The sequence below is a fragment of the Lepidochelys olivacea genome, assembly GCF_965140295.1.
Source record: "Lepidochelys olivacea isolate rLepOli2 genome assembly, chromosome: 5".
In the NCBI taxonomy this organism is placed as follows: Eukaryota; Metazoa; Chordata; order Testudines; family Cheloniidae; genus Lepidochelys; species Lepidochelys olivacea.
Genome location: NC_140415.1, coordinates 6365705 through 6386482, shown reverse-complemented (window position 1 = coordinate 6386482; position 20778 = coordinate 6365705). Strand labels below are relative to the sequence as shown.

Below are 20778 nucleotides of genomic sequence, written 5' to 3'. Positions count from 1 at the left end.
GGATTAGCCTCCTGGACAGTAAATTGTTTTCTGTTGGGAGGCAGCAAACATGGTACGCTAAGGGAATTTCTAAGCACATACAACAGTGCCAAAAATACCAGCACAACTCACTTGTTTAGGTGGAATTTAAGCCTGCCCCTGGCAGCAAAATGGAGTCTAGGCTTTGGATAAACTTTTCGAAAGATCCGAAGTGTCCCATTTTCAGAAGTCACACAGGGTATGTCTACACTGCATTGTAAACACGGATCTACAGGACCTGGGCTTGTGGACTGTCCTCTTCCAAGCCTGCACATGGTCATCCACATTGCCTTGTAAACTTGGATTTATGACTGCTGGATCCGGGTCTCCCAGCCGTGTTAACACCTCCACACTGCCCTAAGCAGACCTTCTGGCTTGAGCTGTGTCCACCCGGGCATGGACCCAAGTCACTGCAGAACTTGGGTTCTGAAGCGCCCCCTCAGTATGAGTTATATGACTTGGGTCCTGAGTGCTTACTGATCTGAGTCCAGCTGATTTGTATGTGGATGGATGGGGGGCTTGGGTTCAAACCCAAGTCAGAACCCAGGCTTAGGTTTCATCCACACAGGGATTAAAAAAACCCGGCTGGCCTGGGTCAGCTGACTTGGACTCAAGGGGTTTGGACTGTGAGGCTAAAAATTGCTGTGTAGACATTCGGGCTTGGCCTGGAGACCACGTTCTGGGACCCTGTGAGAGTGGGGGGGTCCCGGAGTTGGGGATCCAGCCTGAGCCCAGATGTCTGTACAGCAATTTTTAGCCCCACAGTCCAATCCCCGTGAGTCCAAGTCAGCTGGCCCAGGCCAGCCAGGGTTTTTTAATCCCTGTGTGGATGAAACCTAAGCCCGAGTAAGCTGTCCCGAGTCAACCATGGCCATGCTGCAGGTCTTTTATCATTGTATCGCTATACCCATCGGTGCTTAGCATTTTCAGTGAGACTTCGGCTTCTAAGACCAACATCCTCAAAGGTACTTAGGCACCTAATTCCCATTGATTTATTTCAGTGGGAGTTAGGCACCTAAAAACCTTACGTGATTTTTGAAAATGGGAAGTAGGATCCTAAGTCACTTAAGTGCTTTTGAAAATGGATACATTCTGTCCCTGCAACAGCTGTTTCTCGTCTCCAACGCAAAGTAACAGCATTACTGCACTAAGAGTGCCCTGCCAGTTAGCTACTGATAGGTGGTGCTGAGAGGTGGTGCAGAAGCAGCCAGCCTGATAGGTGGTGCAGAAGCAGCCAGCCTGGTGCTGCATTGGTAGAACTCTGGTATTTCTGATGGCTCCTGCCTAGCATGGTGGCATTGAAACATCACTGATGATAGTTCAGTTCCTATCTTCAAGGACCAGAGGCATTCCTTTCCAAAAAGGGCATGACCTGGTTCATGGTTTGGCAAGTTACAGTGTGTCAGCACATGGTAAGGTAGAAACCATTGTCCCCGATCTGGTGAATGGATATTGCTCTTCTTCCTGATGACCATCCATAACTCTACTCAGCTCCTCTCCCACTGGTCCCAAAATGTTATGCATTGGCTGGTTTCCCCAGTAATTAGGTCCTAGGAAAATATATATATGGATGAGTGGTTTATTATGGAGAAGAAGTAGCCATCCATTCCGTAGTTAAAGCTATCTGCAAGTTTCTATTAGAAGGCCAGTACCAAAGATGTACCTGAACTGCAAAGATCAGTTTTGGATTTCCAAACTTTTCCAACATTGGGGGGTTTGGGGATCTAAGATTTTGATTCAGGCCATCACAGAATTAGGGGTCAACCATCAATTGCCCAGATTTGACCTTCCCCAACTTTCCAGGCTGTTCTAGTCCCAGTTTTCCATCTTTAATTGATATGCAGACTATCACTAATAATACCCTATTCTAGTCTTCATGGCAAAACTCTGTTCCCTCAAGAATCAATGCACTGGAGGCAAGACATGAAGTGGATTAAGAAACTCCCTCTCCGTAAATGCATTAGTTGACCATGTTAATTTCACACAGGTCATTTGACTCTCTCAGGGCGATAATGGCTCAAGAAAGATGCAGTCTTAGTAATCTAGTAACTCCTTTGTATGTAATTATACAAAGATGATGGCCAAAGTATTCTTCCACCCTTTTTTAAATACATTTTCTTTTCCTTGGTTACGACAAGGCCCCTTGGAAGCTTGAAACTGAAATAGGTTTCCATATCCAAATGCTTTTTTGCTTCATCATCCTGTGCACACGCTGGCTTCTTATTGCAGGTGCTGGGGGCATGCACGCTAATTTCTTAACCCAGTACACCGGTGCGCCTAAGAGATTTTTCAGTTGCATTTAAGAGATTTAGGAGTGCAAGTTCTGAGTTTTGAAAATCTCACCCTGAATGCTGAGCGGTGCACACTGGCTTAGAATTGTAGGGTAGCTCTGAGTGCTAAAGTATACACACTTGTTCGTTGTTATAGGTGAATCATGAGCCCTGGGCTGTGCACACTGGTTTGTTATTGTAGGGTGGCTCTTAAGCACTGGGCTGCCCACACTGGTTTGTCGTGATAAGGCTAATCATGAGGGCTGAGCTGCATACACTGACTTATTATAAGGGGGCTGCTCCTGGGTAGGGCAAGTGGTTTTTACTAATAAATTATACAAAAAGTAATTGTCTGATCATGAGAAACAAGGTGGAGTCAGAAATCTACTTGTCCTTCAGAGCTTATTTTCTGCCTTGGCTTCTGTGGAGCAGAAACAACAGTTCTGCTCAGAGTATTCTAATTGTTGAGTATCTTAGCCTCCCACGCAGTCCAGGTTTTAACTGGGCTTCTCTCCGGTTTTTCAGTAAAACTGAGTAAGCTGTTACCATCCAATCTACTCCACCCTCTGCCTATAGCGACTGTAATTATAGGGGGCGCGGGGGGAGCGTGGTGCCCAGCACAGTAGGGCCCTAATCCTGATTGGATGCCTCCTAAATAAACAAACAATCATTATTTTCTAATTGCCTCATTCCTTGTTGTAAATGTTGACAGACCTGAGGACCAGCTCACTTGTAGCAGGCGACGTTTGCGCCGGCAAAATTTACACTTGCAATTTTGCACCTAACAGAAAGAAAAGCGGGTGCAGATGTGAGTGACGTGCGCCTTTGTCTGCCTCATATGCAGCTGTGGCTGAATTGCGGTGGGCACTGGTGGAAAGGGAGGCTGCCTTTCTGAGAATGGGACCCCTTGTGATCATTGAAGAAGTTCATCTTGGGGAGGGGTTGGAATGAAATGAAGGTGGTAGTTTTGCAAGCTAGAATGGGGAAGACATTCCCTGACCAGGCGGTGTCATGGAGATTCAGAGGTATTCAGATCCTGTTTTAGGCCCATCTCTGCTACAGAGGAAATAAGAGGTACCATCAGTTAAGCATACTCATTGGAGGCCAATCAGTACATAGCACTGTCACAGCAACAAGATTCCTAAAGACAGCTCCCATGATGGGGACCGAAAGGCAGGGAGGCAAAGGTAGATAAATACTGCCAAGTTGTGAGGTAACCAACACACTGAACTGACAGAACATTATATATTAGCCTGGGTAGCGGGTTTTTTTCAGACTCAGTTCATTAAGATACTTAATTTTACACCTAGCTGTAAGCACACAAGTCATCTTATTGGCTTCAGGGCAGTTACATGTGCTTAAAAGTAGGCATGTGCTTAAGAACCTTTCTGAACTGGCAGCTTTCCAGCAGAAACATTTGTTTTATTGGACTCCTTTACAAAATTAGGGAGGTTGCCAGCAGAAAAGTGAGCTAAATCCAGCCTGATTGGATAACACAAGGATATTTTCTTTTCCCCCTCCCCGCCCAATAAAAAAATCCTCTCCTCGCTCAAATAATTCTCATGCTGGATTCATGTTTTATCTAATCTCCCTTTTATGACCCAATTTGGTTTAGGCCACATTGATGTAAAGTCCTTTGTTTTCCTCACTAATGCGCTAAAGTTGCTGTCAAACACTTCAAAAATTTTTTGCTGGGATGGGGGAGATAAGATCACAAGCTGCCGTGAGCAAAACCCAGAAGGCTTCAGGTGGCAGAACGCTTCCAAAATGGCTGTCTTCTGTTTGCTCTGTTCTTTCTCATCCCAAAGGTTGTATCAAAAGGAAGGGTGGGAGGGGAAAGAAAGCAGAAGAAACAAAAGAGGATCGCTTGAGGCCACAATCAATATATTCTATTACAAATCTCCCCGTAGGAACGGGAGGTTGAGGTAACTTTATGTGTCTGTCAGATCGTAAATGCATGAAATAATGAAAAAATAAGGCCTGGCATTCTTAGGAGCACTGGCGTACTGTAGATTACCGCAAAGATGTCGGTGCAGATTACAGTACCTAAGGGACAAGCGTATGAGCAAGAGCATAACTCTACCTAGCCACTGCTGGCACATTGCTAATAGTGAGAGCAATAGCCGCTCCATATTATCCAGCCATGGACATGTGGACACACACTAGCCCCATCCCCACTTCCCATTGCCCTAGCCACCATAGTAAATTGGGAGAAACAGTAACAGTTCAACACTGCCTAGAGGCCTGAACCTCCAGTTTGCCCTCTCTCATAATTGTATCACAAATCTCACAATATTTGGTGTTAGGTAAAGCCCCAGCTCCGGGAGTCCTGCGATTATGTGAGAATCTCTGTTTTGGGGGGTGGGGATTGTTCATTTGTTTACTTGTTTGCATTTGTTGGGGCGGGGGTTGTACTGTTTTTAAGTACATTGCTAGCCCTCATAGTTGCAGAGAAAAGCTAGGAAACTTGAGCACCCTAAAGGCTTAGAAACCTGAAGGCAAAGAAAAAGTACCCAAAATGTGTCATTTTAAAAAAAATCTTACGATTTTTGGGGTCTGAGTTGTGATTTTTAACCACTTGAAGATGGCAATACAGGAGACCCCAACTGAGATCAGGGCCCAGTTGTGCTAAGCTCTGTACAAATACATAGTAAGAGACCGTTCCTGCCCGTAAGAGCTTACCATCTAAATAGACAAGACAGACAAAGGGTGGTAAGAAAGGAAGTCTTGATATCCCCCATATTATACCCATCACACTACAAGGTGAACCCCTCAGACCTGCCATGTCTCATTTGTATGAACAGAGACTGTCTCACTTAATTCACAGGCAGTTTTTAAAGTACAGCATCTCCCTCTTTTCTATGGGACATTTTATATGGCACCAAGCTTTGGGTTTCTTGTAAGTCTCCCTCATTCATACAGCCCTAGTGCCGTAGTTCTGTCCGATCACTAGTGGTAATATTCATCTCTGGGTAAAGAGCTAACATACATTGGTGCATAGGACTTATGCTGGCCCTCTGCACAGGGGTGAATTTCACCCTAACTCAGCAAAGCAGTTACCCAGAGCAGTGCAAATGGCTGGCGAACCTGCCCATTACCCCAGTGTGGCTTCATTGTGGTGATTAATCGTCAGAAAAGTGTTACTGACGGCCTTGTAGCCTCCTCTGCTGGGAATATTATTAATGCCCAAGGTGAAGAGGGGTGGATTAGAGTAGGCCAGCCAGGAGTAATGCAGTGAAACCGAACAAAGGTAAATGTAGGTGGAGTAGCAAGAAAAAACTTACTGATGCTGATACCGTTTTGGCTGTGGAGAGTCTCCAGAGGGAAGTGAAGAAAAACCCCATCAGCAAAGCATTGGTGAATGCACTGTTGGGATCATTCTGCCCTGTCTGACATATCGGGGGAAATACAGAAGGTTGGGGCGTTCAGACTTGCAAACTTGTGTTGATGTCTGCTTTGACACTTGTGCTTAGAAATAGGCAGAAAAGGGGGACAGTCTGCAGAAAATGTCAACTTTTTGTCAGAAAACCAACCTCCCCAAAAAATATTTCAGTGTCCAGACAAAACTGTTCGGTTTTCAGGTTTTCACTTCTTCAATGAAAAACAAACAGGGTTGAGGAAAGCAGACGCTATTTGTGGAAATGTTGGTTTAGTCAAAAACCCAATTTTTCCATTGGAAAAAAGTTTTGATGGAAAATTTTTGCCCAGCTCTGTTTGTGACTTCAGATGACTTCAATGTAAAAAGGTTGTTATAAAGAGGAGAGTAATAAATTGTTCTTCTTAATTACTGAGAACAGGACAAGAAGCAATGGTCTTAAATTGCAACAAGGGATATGTAGACATTAGGAAAACTTCCTAACTGTCAGGATAGTTAAGCACCAGAACAAATTACCTAGGGAGGTTGTGGAATCTCTATCATTGGAGGTTTTTAAGAGCAGGTTGGACAAACACCTATCAGGGATGGTCTAGATAATATTAAATCCTGCCTCAGTCCCGGGGACTGGCTCAGATGACCTCCCGAGTTTTCTTCCAGTCCTACGATTCTATGATTCCATGAAACTGCAGTTTTGACTGAATTTTCATTTGTCCAATCTACCTTTAAGTGTCCCAAGTCATGAGGCTTGTACCACTTCCTTTAAGAGACTATTGCACACACTCATTGATCATACTGTTAGGATGTTAATCGTGATAATCCACCTAAACGTCCCTTAGTACAATCTAATTCAATTACTTGTAGTTATACCTCCTAGGCCCATAAAAACAATTCCTTTCCCTCCTGTACAGACTGTTATCTTATCCATCCCTTAGTCATCATTTAAGGTTTGCCTAATTTACAGAAAGTTGCATTGGTGTGACTATGTTGATGCAATAACTCCAGTCTTAATGCAGTTGAGCAAAGGGGTGCTTATTTCAGTGCAGCTTCATTCGGAAAGGCCTAACATTGGGCATTGGAAAAACCTTAGATCAACCAAAATGTTTCCAGGAATTCCTTCCTTTTTTATAGGTTTCAGAGTAACAGCCGTGTTAGTCTGTATTCGCAAAAAGAAAAGGAGTACTTGTGGCACCTTAGAGACTAACCAATTTATTGGAGCATAAGCTTTCGTGAGCTACAGCTCACTTCATCGGATGTGAAGTGAGCTGTAGCTCACATCCGATGAAGTGAGCTGTAGCTCACAAAAGCTTATGCTCCAATAAATTGTTTAGTCTCTAAGGTGCCCCAAGTCCTCCTTTTCTTTTTGCTTCCTTTTTTATAATTCCAGTGATGACTGGGATTAAACATTCCCTCCCAGTCTGTTTGCAAGCCAGGCTTTGTGTAACACATGAAAAATGAAATTGACTAAGAGGGACTAATTCTCTCTGTTTTTATTATCTACGCTGCTAGTAAAACCTGTAAAGAAATGTGTTTTCCTTTTTGGCCTATCATTTTTTAACCCGACTGTCCTTTCAAATTACTAATCACTTTATTATTTTAAAATACTTAATTTCTGTTTTGTGAGCTGCAAATTCAATACCAATCTTATACTAAGAACTTATACTAAGATTGGCACACAATATAATGCACTGATGGAAAACTACAATAATTAATCGCTGCATTCGCTCAAAAATTACAATCAGTAATTACAGCGTCAAGGCTAAACTCCATTCAGCAATATTTGGAACTGGTTCCTCTTAAAAACAGGGCAGCTATTCAGGAGCATTGCTGTGTTTGCACCTAAATGAGTCCAGGTAGGTTGCTAAAGCATCCACGTTGTTTGTCTTGGGAGTGCTACAATAACATAAAGCAATACAACAAACATTTTATTTTAATTTATAGAGAGATCCTCATTAAAAACTGTGTCCTTCAATGTGTCCATATTAGATAATACGGTTATTCCAGAGGTAAACAATAGATATGAAAGCAGCTTCCCAGTTCTCACCCTCTTGCCATCCAGTTGACACTGATACGCTGAAATAACCTCTCTGAGGCTCGTTAGTACATTTCACAATTGGTCACCCCTTCTGAAGTGGGTAACCCCAAACGAAATTGAGCAAGGGTCTTGCTATAGAGATGCATACCTCTTAACAAACTTTCGAGAGCAGCCACAAAACCCCAGTGGTAGTGACTCTCCAAAGGTGTTTAGTCACAGCCAAGTGGCTGAGGAAGTTCATCCAAATTCTCATATGGGCCAGAACTTGTAATCTTGCCCCTGATTGGAGGGCTCGTCTGCATGAATTGAACCTAGATCTAAACAACATGAGCTTCTACTGGCGCAGATCAGATCCATTAACTTCAAGGCAGAATTAAATTTCTATGCGGTCCAGCCACTAGAGGGCGTAAACATGAAAGGGGGGGGGGTCAATTTATGAATTTGCCAGGGTGCCCGTTAGATTTTAAAGCTGAAATCTAACAAACTAGGCTTGCCAGTCTATAACAGAATCTAATAGAATAACCACTTTTTATTGAGTCCAGGAAGCATTTGCTTACTCGTCGAACGCTGGGTTCTTTCCAGGTCAGCTTTCAACCTGGACAGTATTGCTCAAACCAGGACACTTGCTTATTCTTAATCAACCAACAATTTATCAATTCACCCAGAACCACATTAACGTATAATCAACAGTTCACCACTCAAATGGAGACACAACCAGAGGTTTATACATGTGCAAATTATGAGAGATTCTTGCTTCGGTGATTAACAATAGCCTCGGTTAGCCATGTTCATTTCTGTAATGGGGTAGGGGACTACCCAAACTTAGCTGATTCCTTGGACAAAGTGTCTCACATGATGTGAAACATTTTCTTGTCTTTATTGGTGGATCCTATTTTGGGATTGAAAGAGGTGAATAGCTTTTCTAATATTTTTATTTTAAGGGCCAGAAGGTATAATTAGTTATTCATCATTCAAGTTCCATACATCCCTTACAAGGGGAGCAAAGACATGCTCAGTTAGTGTGTGAGAGTTAATAGCATAGGGAGGGAAAAATCAAGAGGTACAGGCAAGGGAGAAGAAAGATGCTTTCAGCTGAAATTGGAAATGAGACAGAAAGGCAATGTGGTGGGGAGATACAGAAGCTGCAGAAGAGAAGACTCTTGCACCAACCGTAGCAAGATTATGTGGCAGGACAAAAAGCCAGGGCAAGACAAACAGAGAGGGCAGAAAGAGAAATAGAGAGACAAGACGCATGAGGAAGGTGATGCAAATCCGCAAAGGGTTTTCAAAACAAGCAAGGCTGCTTTTCACAGGATTCTGAAATGAATGGAGACCCAGAGGCATTGCTCAAGATTGGGGGGCCTTGTGGTAACACTTCTTTGGGTGTATGAGAAGGTAGCACTCTGTTAACACTACAGTTAGAGGCAGAAAAGGCCTATCAGATCCTCTCACCACTAGCTGATGCAGAATTATTCCTTACAATACATTTGCTAACATTAGAGGAGAAAGGCATGAATGGGGAAGTCAGAAGCAGTGTAGTCAAGTCAAGGCACTTTCTCAGAAGCAGAATTGCAGACACAGAAGAGGAATGAAGAGAATTCAGAGTCAAGGATAATATGGATGGGCAAGGAGAACGGAGGGTCTAAAGAAAGGAAGGAGAGCTAGAAGAGAAGGTGTTGTTCCTATGGATGCTCCTCTTCTCCAATAGTAACTTCTGTCCTTGAAGTGTTTAGCTGAAAGCACGGTATCTGTGATGTCCTGTCCCTTTAAATGTTTGAGCATGCTCCCCTCCCCAGTGCAAAGCCTCACTTTCATGTTAGTTTCACTTTTGCAGCCAGAGCAATAAACCTACCAGAGTAGATAGCTGTGCTTCCATCCACTCCCTCTGCATCTGTCTGTCTATCTCCTTCTCCGCTGGCTCCAGAGAGATAACATTTGGCAACGCAGCATTTCTGTTCTATGAAGGAACAGAGTTTCCCCTGCAAGAAGAAGTAAGCAAATAATACTTTTAAAAAAAGGGGACAGATGTTCACCTGGAGGCACAGGGTGGCAGGCTGCTGTTTTTGCTGCTGGGACAGCGTGAGTCGGCTAGCTAGAGAGGGAGAAGTAGGCAAATAAAGACAGCATAAAGGAATAGGCTGCTGCCCAGAGCTTGTGCAAAGTAAGCAGACAGACATAATGCCTGACCACGTGCAAGCATGCAGGCAGAGAAATAGCTTAGCCTGCACTGAGGGTCTATAGCCAACAAAGGCAGCCCAAGTACAAAGGCAGCCAAAGGAGTGTGGCAAACACATATCCAGTGGAGGGTGATCGAGCGTAGATGGTGCATAGATCTTTTTTTTAAAGAATTCCCAGTGGAAAAGGCATCCGGGAGGCATGAAGTCCAGTAGAACAGTAGAATAGAGAAATGGTGCTTTTCTGCAGGCAATGTTGATGAGTTCAACAAAAACCATGAATCGTGGGTGGCATACCTCAAATGTTTTGAGCAATTTGTAACTTGCAACACCATTCCAAATGGACAACCATTTTCAGCCTTACTGACCGTGATGGGTCGAAAGGCATACAGACTTCCACATGGCCTGTTGTCTCCATCTGTGTCTGGAACTGCCACGTACACTGCAGTTACTGCAGGAAATGCAGGAACATTTTTCTCCTAACCCATCAACGATTGCAGAATGATGTTGGTTTCATCAGGGAAGTGGAGAGTCAGGAGCACAGTTTGTTGCTGCTTTAAGGAAGTCGTCAGAGCATTGTCAGTTCAGACAAACATTAAGTGATGCCCTGCGTGACCGATTAGTCTATGGATTACACAATGATCAGGTCCAGAAGAAGTTACTGACTGTATCAGCGCTTACATTCAAGAAGACTGTTGAAGTGGCGGTTGCAATGGAGACCAGAGAGAACGATTCTCTGGAATTTAGTGTGAACTGAGAAGTTTACCTCCTACATCAATGAGAGAGAAGACCATGGAAATGAAAGGAATTTCCATGTGGCTGTTGCGTGCAAACTGCACGCTCTGAGGAGAATTGCTGGGCATGTCAGGTTATTTGAAGAAAGTGCCAGAAGAAAGTACACATCACCTTGACTTGTCACACAGTTCAGCTACCAGCAACACAGAATAACCATATATCCAAGAATACACCTGTGATGACTGAACCTAAGAAAGAATCAAAGTCAGGAATTCATAATGTGGGAAAATACAAGCGCTCTTGAGACACTGACCAAGTCCTAACATTACACATGTTATCAGAAGCTGGAGTCAGAGATGGAATCTGGGTTATACCCATGATCGAAGAATTTCCTACAAGCATGAAGCTTGATACTGGAGCTGCTGGTTCACTGATTTCTGCATCTACCTATCACTAGACTTTGTCAGAAGTTCCCCTAGAAGGAATCATCACGGTTTTGAAGACTTATACTGGGGGAAAAAGTTAGTCCCAAAATGGATACTGCAGGTGAAAGTTCAACTAGATGGACAGTCAGTAATTTTACCCTTGCCTATGATTGAAGGGAAGTATCCACCATTATTTGGCAGATCTTAGCCTGAGAAGCTCAAGGTGAATTGGGCCGAGATCAAGACGATCGCGAAAGCACTGCCAAATCTTCAGGAAATACTGTACAGGCGCACCAAAGGACATGAACAGATGAGCAATATTTCAATGAAACTTACTGTTCTCTGACAGCCAGCCAAAGTATTGAAGATTAATAGAATATCAGAGTTGGAAGGGACCTCAGGAGGTCATCTAGTCCAACCCCCTGCTCAAAGCAGAACAAATCCCCAACTAAATCATCCCAGCCAGGGCTTTGTCAAGCCTGACCTTAAAAACCTCAAAGGAAGGAGATTCCACCACCTCCCTAGGTAACACATTCCAGTGCTTCACCACCCTCATAGTGAAAGTTTTTCCTAATATCCAACCTAAACCACCCCCACTGCAACTTGAGACCATTACTCCTTGTTCTGTCATCTGTTACCACTGAGAACAGTCTAGATCCATCCTCTTCTGAACCCCCTTTCAGGTAGCTGAAAGCAGCAATCAAATCCCTCCTCATTCTTCTCTTCCGCAGACTAAACAATCCCAGTTCCCTCAGCCTCTCCTCATAAGTCATGTGTTCCAGTCCCCTAATCATTTTTGTTGCCCTCCGCTGGATGCTTTCCAATTTTTCCACATCCTTCTTGTAGTGCGGGGACCAAAACTGGACACAGCACTCCAGGTGTGGCCTCACCAGTGCCAAATAGAGGGGAATAGTCACTTCCCTTGATCTGCTGGCAATGCTCCTACTAATGTAGCCCAATATGCCGTTAGCCTTCTTGGCAACAAGGGAACACTGTTGACTCATATCCAGCTTCTCGTCCATTGTAACCCCTAGGTCCTTTTCTGCAGAACTGCTGCCTAGCCATTCGGTCCCTAGTCCGTAGTGGTACATGGGATTCTTCCATCCTAAGTGCAGGACTCTGCACTTGTCCTAGACAAGCCATTTACAACGCACATTTTGCTTCTCTACAAAAGAAAAAGGACACTAAACTTTCTAAACTACTACATGCTACAAGGGGCCACAGCAATGGTTCCCTCAACCCACCTAGCAATATTGTTAACCTATCCAACTATACTCTCAGCCCAGCAGAAGCAGCTGTTCTATCTCGGGGCCTCTCCTTCTGCCCCTCCACCCCCACGAACATGATACAGTTCTGTGGTGACCTAGAATCCTATTTTCGACGTCTCCGACTCAAGGAATATTTCCAAAATACCTCTGAACAGCATACTAATCCACAGAGGTCTCCCTACCAACACTACAGAAAGAGGGATTCTAGGTGGACTCCTCCTGAAGGTCGAAACAGCAGACTGGACTTCTACATAGAGTGCTTCCGCCGACGTGCACGGGCTGAAATTGTGGAAAAGCAGCATCACTTGCCCCATAACCTCAGCCATGCGGAACGCAATGCCATCCACAGCCTCAGAAACAACTCTGACATCATAATCAAAAAGGCTGACAAAGGAGGTGCTGTTGTCGTCATGAATAGGTCGGAATATGAACAAGAGGCTGCTCGGCAGCTCTCCAACACGAGTTTCTACAAGCCATTACCCTCTGATCCCACTGAGAGTTACCAAAAGCAACTACAGCATTTGCTCAAGAAACTTCCTGAAAAAGCACAAGATCAAATCCGCACAGACACACCCCTGGAACCCCGACCTGGGATATTCTATCTACTACCCAAGATCCATAAACCTGGAAATCCTGGGCGCCCCATCATCTCAGGCATTGGCACCCTGACAGCAGGATTGTCTGGCTATGTAGACTCCCTCCTCAGGCCCTACGCTACCAGCACTCCCAGCTACCTTCGAGACACCACTGACTTCCTGAGGAAACTACAATCCATCGGTGATCTTCCTGATAACACCATCCTGGCCACTATGGATGTAGAAGCCCTCTACACCAACATTCCACACAAAGATGGACTACAAGCCGTCAAGAACACTATCCCCGATAATGTCACGGCTAACCTGGTGGCTGAACTTTGTGACTTTGTCCTTACCCATAACTACTTCACATTTGGGGACAATGTATACCTTCAGATCAGCGGCACTGCTATGGGTACCCGCATGGCCCCACAGTATGCCAACATTTTTATGGCTGATTTAGAACAACGCTTCCTCAGCTCTCGTCCCCTAAAGCCCCTACTCTACTTGCGCTATATTGATGACATCTTCATCATCTGGACCCATGGAAAAGAAGCCCTTGAGGAATTCCACCATGATTTCAACAATTTCCATCCCACCACCAACCTCAGCCTGGTCCAGTCCACACAAGAGATCCACTTCCTGGACACTACAGTGCTAATAAACAATGGTCACATAAACACCACCCTATACCGGAAACCTACTGACCGCTATTCCTACCTGCATGCCTCCAGCTTTCACCCTGACCACACCACACGATCCATCGTCTACAGCCAAGCTCTGCGATACAACCGCATTTGCTCCAACCCCTCAGACAGAGACAAACACCTACAAGATCTCTGTCAAGCTTTCTTACAACTACAATACCCACCTGCAGAAGTAAAGAAACAGATTGATAGAGCCAGAAGAGTTCCCAGAAGTTACCTACTACAGGACAGGCCTAACAAAGAAAATAACAGAACGCCACTAGCCGTCACCTTCAGCCCCCAACTAAAACCCCTCCAACGCATTATTAAGGATCTACAACCTATCCTAAAGGATGACCCAACACTCTCACAAATCTTGGGAGACAGGCCAGTCCTTGCCTACAGACAGCCCCGCAACCTGAAGCAAATACTCACCAACAACCACATACCACACAACAGAACCACTAACCCAGGAACTTATCCTTGCAACAAAGCCCGTTGCCAACTGTGCCCACATATCTATTCAGGGGACACCATCACAGGGCCTAATAACATCAGCCACACTATCAGAGGCTCGTTCACCTGCACATCCACCAATGTGATATATGCCATCATGTGCCAGCAATGCCCCTCTGCCATGTACATTGGTCAAACTGGACAGTCTCTACGTAAAAGAATAAATGGACACAAATCAGATGTCAAGAATTGTAACATTCATAAACCAGTCGGAGAACACTTCAATCTCTCTGGTCACGCGATCACAGACATGAAGGTCGCTATCTTAAAACAAAAAAACTTCAAATCCAGACTCCAGCGAGAAACTGCTGAATTGGAATTCATTTGCAAATTGGATACTATTAATTTAGGCTTAAATAGAGACTTGGAGTGGCTAAGTCATTATGCAAGGTAGCCTGTTTCCTCTTGTTTTTTCCTACCCCCCCCCCCCAGATGTTCTGGTTTAACTTGGATTTTAACTTGAAGAGTGGTCAGTTTGGATGAGCTATTACCAGCAGGAGAGTGAGTTTCTGTGTGTATGGGGGTGGGGGGATGTGAGAACCTGGATTTATGCAGGAAATAGCCCAGCTTGATTGTCATGCACATTGTGTAAAGAGTTGTCACTTTGGATGGGCTATCACCAGCAGGAGAGTGAATTTGTGTGGGGGGGTGGAGGGTGAGAAAACCTGGATTTGTGCTGGAAATCACTTTAGATAAGCTATTACCAGCAGGACAGTGGGGTGGGAGGAGGTATTGTTTCATATTCTCTGTGTATATATAAAGCCTGCTGCAGTTTCCACGATATGCATCTGAGGAAGTGAGCTGTAGCTCACGAAAGCTTATGCTCTAATAAATTGGTTAGTCTCTAAGGTGCCACAAGTCCTCCTTTTCTTTTTGCGAATACAGACTAACACGGCTGCTACTCTGAAACCTGTCACTTGTCCTTGTTGAACCTCATCAGATTTCTTTTGGCCCAATCCTCTAATTTGTCTAGGTCCCTCTGTATCCTATCCCTACCCTCCAGCATATCTACCACTCCTCCCAGTTTAGGGTCATCTGCAAACTTGCTGAGGGTGCAGTCCCCGCCATCCTCCAGATCATTAATGAAGATATTGAACAAAACTGGCCCCAGGACTGACCCTTGGGGCACTCCGCTTGATACTGGCTGCCAACTAGACATGGAGCCATTGATCACTACCTGTTGAGCCCAACGATCTAGCCAGCTTTCTATCCACCTTATAGTCCTTTCATCCAGCCCATACTTCTTTAACTTGCTGGCAAGAACACTGTGGGAGACTGTATCAGAAGCTTTGCTAAAGTCAAGGAATAACACGTTCACTGCTTTCCCCTCATCCACAATTAGATTAGTCAGGCATGTCTTGTCCTTGGTGAATCCATGCTGACTGTTCCCGATCACTTTCCTCTCCTCTAAGTGCTTCAGAATTGATTCCTTGAGGACCTGCTCCATGATTTTTCCAGGGACTGAGGTGAGGCTGACTGGCCTGTAGTTCCCCGGATCCTCCTCCTTCCCTTTTTTAAAGATGGGCACTACATGAGCCTTTTTCCAGTCATCCGGGACCTCCCCTGATCACCATGAGTTTTCAAAGATAATGGCCAATGGCTCTGCAATCACATTCGCCAACTCCTTTAGCACTCTCGGATGCATGCATCTGCCCCCATGGACTTCTGCCCATCCAGCTTTTCTTAATAGTCCCGAACCACTTCTTTCTCCACAGAGGGCTGGTCACCTTCTCTCCAGGCTGTGCTGCCCAGTGCAGTAGTCTGGGAGCTGACCTTGTTCATGAAGACAGAGGCAAAAAAAGCATTGAGTACATTAGCTTTTTCCACATCCTCTGTCACTAGGTTGCCTCCCTCATTCAGTAAGGGGCCCACACTTTCCTTGACTTTCTTGTTGCTAACATACCTGAAGAAACCCTTCTTGTTACTCTTAACATCTCTTGCTAGCTGCAACTCCAGGTGTGATTTGGCCTTCCTGATTTCACTCCTGCATGCCTGAGCAATATCTTTATACTCCTCCCTGAAGGCACAACTCTGCCGTTGATGCTCTGCAGCCTCTGGTGGAAGCTGCTTTGGACCTCTTAGTGAACTTCAGAGTCTTGTCACTGGGTTCACACAGTGAGTGGGCTATACCCATTGTACCAGAGATCAAGGATGGGTCAATCCAAAATTGTGGAGATTTCAAAGTGACATTGAATCCAATTTTATGTGCAGATCAGTATCCACTACCTCGCCCTGAAGATTTGTTTGCTATTCTTAACCATGGACAGTGTTTCAGTAAATTGGATTTGCTCAATGCATACCTACAAATGGAGATGGATTCAGGATCTCACAAATATCTCGCAATCAACAGACGAAAAGGCTTATTTAGTTACAACATATTGCCTTTCAGTATCACATCAGCACCTGCCATGTTCCAGAAAGTCATGGGTGAGATTCTGAAGGGACTGAATTGAGTTCTTGTTAAAGGGAATGATCAAGAGGATCATCTTCAAAATTTGGAGTCTGTCTTGCAGGATTTGGAAGACCATAGACTGAGAGTACCTCAGACAAATGTGACATTTTTCAAACCTTTAGCTGAACACCTTGGACATGTAGTGGATGCCATGGGTTTAAGGAAATCATCGGAGAAAGAGAAGGCTGTTCTTTAAGTGCCATCACCAGATACATTTGTTCTTAGGACTACTTAACTACTATGGTGATTTTCTGCCTAATCTGGTGATGGTATTGGCACCTTTACATGAACTCGTACAAGCAAAGAAAAAATGGAAATGGACTGAAGAGCAGGGCTGGATTTCCAATTAGGCACAGTAGGCACATGCCTAGGGGCACCTAAAAGTTAAAAGTGGGTTAAAAGTGTTCATTTTTTACAGAAAACACAAAGATCAGGTGTAGGCGGGGGGAGTGCTAAAGTTGCTGTGTAAGGTGTAAATCCAGCCCTGCTGAATAGTGTGAGTGTACATTTTAAGAAAGCCAAAAACCTGTTGACATCAGCTGAAGTTCTTACGCATTGTGATGCTTCTCTGCCATTGGAATTGGCTTGCGGTGCTTCACCATATGGAGTGGGTGTGATTCTTTCCTACATTTTTCCTAATGACATGGAGAAATCTGTTGCCTTTACATCATGAACACTCACTATTCCAGAGAAGAACTATGCCCAAATAGAGCAAGAAGCTGTCTCAGCATGAGCTTCAGAATTTGGAAGTTGCATACCTATTTATTTTACCTTGCTAATGGAGCATCATCCATTACTTTCAATTTTGGAATTTTTGGAATTCCATCGTTAGCTGATGCTCGTATGCAACAATGGGCACCACTGTTTTCAGCTCATTCCTATACTCTTCAGTTCTGTAAAAGGATTCAGCATGGGAATGCCAATGGGCTGTCATGCTGACCATGCCAAAGTTCTCGTTGACCCAAAGAAACTTCACACAAAGTGTTCTATCTCAATTTGATGGGTAGGTCACCCATCACTAGTACGGACATCAACAAAGAAACCACTATGTATGACGTACTTTCTCTTGTGAAGGGGGTGGTACTACAGGGTACAGCAGGGATTGGCGACCTTTGACATGCGGCCCGTCAAGGAAATCCGCTGGCGGGCCAGGATGGTTTGTTTACCTGCAGCATCCACAGGTTCGGCCGATCGCGGCTCCTGCTGGCCCCGGTTCGCCGCTCCAGGCCAATGGGGGCTGCGGGAAGCGGCATGGGCCCGAGAGATATGCTGGCCGCTGCTTCCCGCAGCCCCCGGTTGGCCTGGAGCAGCGAACCATGGCCAGTGGGAGCCGCGATCAGCAAAACCTGCAGACACTGCAGGTAAACAAACCGTCCCAGCCCACCAGCAGATGTCCCTGACGGGCCGCATGCCAAAGGTTGCCAATCCCTGGGGCACAGTGTTGGATCAAAAAAATCCTTAGTTTACACAGTTCATATCATGTCAACATGAATTATCTGTGAATCACTGCTGCATCTTATGGGGAATGTGAGTGATCATTTTGAAATCACTTCAATCTCAGGTTTTGGAAGCTCTTCACTGAGGTCATCTTGGCATTATAGCAATGAAGTCCATAGCCCAGAGTCATGTCTGGTAGCTGGAGATTGACAAAGAGACTGAGAGGAAGGTGGGGTGCTATGTTATGTGTCAGCAAATTCAGCATGATCATGGCCCAGCTCATGGTTGTGGTCTCAGTCTCCTTAGACACATATTCACATGGACTTTGCTGGACCTTTGGAAGGTTATATGGTTTTGGTCATAGTCAAAATGGCCAGTTTTCAGAATGACTTCTACTACAGCTACTATTGGACATCTTCGGACCTTGTTGAGCCAGTTTGGTTTACTGTTACGGTTGGTGAGTGACAATGGACCTCAACTGTGTTCTGAAGAATTTCAGAGGGTCCTAGTTTCAAATGGAATTCAGCACATATGCTCAGCTCCTTACCATCCTGCTGCAAACAGACTAGTGGAATGCTTTGTACAAACACTTAAGCATGCCTTAAAAGCTAACAAGTCTATTCTAATTGGACAATTTCTTGCTTGTCTACACAAACATACCACATGCTTCCATCCAGGAGTCACCTGCAACTCTTTTCTTGAAGCAGTCTTTGCGGACCTGTTGAAACCTTCTACATCCTGATGTTGCCTCACAGGGTAGCCAAATCCCAAGCTATGCAAATTGATCATCGACACAAGACTCGTCATTGTTCTTTTCAAGATGGAGACTTAGTGTGGACTCACAGCTATGGTTGTGGAGTGAACTGGGTACCTGGAGAACTTGTGAAATGAACAAGACCCATTTCACTCATGGTAAAACTATCCAATGGTATTTTCTGGAAATAACATATGGACTAGTTGCAGCCTCAACTAGTACTGAACTCTGGGGATGTTCCAGTAGGACTTTCTGTTCCTCCAATTGAGCCTCCTTCTATTACAACTCCTAATTTTGATGAGTTTGTGGAAGAAACTTTGGTATCAGATCCAGTTGTTTCTATACTAGAACCAGTTGATTTCTTGCCACCAACTGTTCCTGTTGTTCATGACACTGCTGCACCATCATCACCATATTTAGCCCAAGAGAGTGAGAAAATCAGTTGTGTGCCTGAAATTAAAAACTGTTTTAGTTAGTGAGTTGCTATTCCAGGGCAGACTAATACCTTGCAATTTAAGAGTCTACGGTAGTCCATCTGCAACTTTTAGTTGGGTTATACAGTGTTCCATGTTAGCCATGTAAACGATAATGTATGTGTGTTTGGAAAGTTTTTTAAAGTAAGGTGTAGGAATACGATGTCCTGTCCCTTTAAAAGTTTGAGCCCTTCCCCAGTGCAAAGCCTCACTTTCATGTTAGTGTTGCAGCCAGAACAATAAATCCACCAAAGCAGACAGCTGTATGTCTATCTCCTTCTCTGCTGGTTCCAGAAATATAACAGTATCTCCATCGCAGACATTCTTTTTGTCCACTGAAGTTTGATATTGACAACACATGCCAAGGTCAGGGCACTGTGTGCTGGTCCTAAAGAACAGTGAGTTAGCAAGGGCAGTAATGTGGACAACCTGAAACCATAATAAAGTCAACATTTAAAGGATTCCAGGTCCACTCATGACTTACATCACTCCGGTCAATTCTACAGCATGTTTTGGTAGGCTGAAAGTGGCCAGATCTTATTATGGCCGTCAGAAAGTTCTTCAGAGTTACTGCAGAGCCATACCGCGAAACAGGATGTGGTGGTTGCTAGGAGAGCCCTGCGTGCAACTTTTTTTTTTTAATTCTGTCCCCGTCCCACCTGCTTCCGCATTGTTTCTTGTATTTTTATCCCTCTGTCAGCTGCAAAAATCAGCAATCCCAATCCCGCACGACAGACAGATTTCCCCCTCCCCCCGCTACTAAAAAAATACCACAGTTGGTTAATATATGATATATATAAACAGAATTCAGACACAACTTTACCACAAATCTTGCTTAAATCATGTAAAAAATTATTTAACTCTTGTTATAATAGACATTAAATCTTTCTATCCCTTGCTTACATTTAAGTATTAAAAATAGCTGCTTTACATCGCTGAAATTCAATTTATGACAAACTGACGAGACAGTTCATGTTTTCCTGCAAATTACCATGGTCTGGTTTGGGGTTTTTTTTGCCCACCCAATCCTACGTGCAACAACGTATGTTTTACCCGGTCCCGCTGCAGGGGTCCTGCAAGACCCATGGGTCCCAGTCCCGCTGCAGGGCTGTAGTTGCTAGTGCTTAAAAAGTAGGTATAAAAGAAAGGAGGGTAACACACTCCATGAAATTTACTCTGCTCCGGGAACCGGCAAGAATCTTAATAAGGTGATGCAGCGAAGCCTCCATGACTGTGAGCACCTTCGACTGATGCCCTTACGGTTTTGGGCGGCACACACAATCAGCTGCACTAGACCAGTTTCTCATTCGCATGGGTGGCTTCCAGTGGTATAGCAAATGCAATAATTGAGTATTTGAATTATTCATGAGGATGGTAACGTTGACGGGATACAAGTGAATCTCAACCCTCCAGGCTCTGAATGGTTTGATTCAGCTGTAGCACAGAACTGAAGGCTTCAAGTGTGAGCAAGGCCTCCCCAATATCTTTCCTCCTGCCCCATAACTAGAGTTGGGGAAAAGGTATCTTTTATTTCAAATTATTCCATTCTTCCACTCAGCTGAGCTTCACCCAACCCTCCTGTAAGAT

General features: G+C 44.5%; 1 protein-coding gene across 9 annotated transcripts in view; it reads left to right on the top strand.

Moving 5' to 3' along the window:
- The window catches only part of CELF4 (CUGBP Elav-like family member 4), an 892259-nt gene that overhangs the window by 854587 nt on the left and 16894 nt on the right, over positions 1-20778 (top strand). The gene's annotated exons all lie outside the window — the stretch shown is intronic.